Genomic DNA, 784 nt, shown 5'->3' with positions numbered 1-784 from the left:
AAAATAATAAAGAACTCCCATGCATATTTCATCCAGATGAGTCAATTGCTGACATTTTATACATTTGCTTTACTATGCCTTCTAGGTAGACGTATAGATAGACATAGTTTTTCCACATCATTAAAGGGTAGACTTCTGTTCCTAAGTACTTCAGTATCTATTTCCTAAGACCTAGACTATACACTTACACAACCACAGTACAATTAACAAAATCATAAAATTTAACATCTACGCAATACCTTTACCTCATTGCAGACCTTATTTAAATATTATACATTGTCCCAATAACATATTTTGTAATTGAAAAAAAAAGTTCTTTTTTTATGGTTTAAGATGCAATCCAGTATTACCAGTGCATTTAGTTACCATGTCTCTTTAGTCTCCTTTAATGTGAACTAATTTCTTAGCCTTTTGTGTCTTTCATGATACTCACAGTATTCAAAATGCACAGGCCATTTATTTTATAGAATGTCCTTCAATTTGGATTTGTCTAAAATATTCTCATGACTAAAATCAAGTTATGCATTTTTGAGCAGGAATATCTCAGAAGTGATGCTGTGTCCTTCTCAGTGCATCACATAAGGAGACACATGATGTCTCTTGCTTCATTATTGATGTGAATGTTGATCACTTGTTTAGAATGGGGTCTACCAGTTATCTCCACTTTGTAATTATAAGTGTTTTATGAGGAGACACTTTGAGACTGTGTAAATATACTGTGTCTCATCAAATTCACCCCCTAATTGTGACATTCATTGACGATTCTTTCCTGAACCAGTTGATA

The 784-nt window shown here is 32.8% G+C and overlaps 1 protein-coding gene across 1 annotated transcript in view; it reads right to left on the bottom strand.

Moving 5' to 3' along the window:
• ITK (IL2-inducible T-cell kinase) overlaps positions 1 to 784 on the bottom strand; it is a 60497-nt gene that overhangs the window by 23174 nt on the left and 36539 nt on the right. The window lies entirely within an intron of this gene.

Source organism: Galeopterus variegatus, unplaced genomic scaffold (genome assembly GCF_000696425.1).
Source record: "Galeopterus variegatus unplaced genomic scaffold, G_variegatus-3.0.2 Scaffold1046, whole genome shotgun sequence".
Lineage (NCBI taxonomy): Eukaryota > Metazoa > Chordata > Mammalia > Dermoptera > Cynocephalidae > Galeopterus > Galeopterus variegatus.
This window is presented reverse-complemented; position numbering and strand designations above follow the sequence as displayed.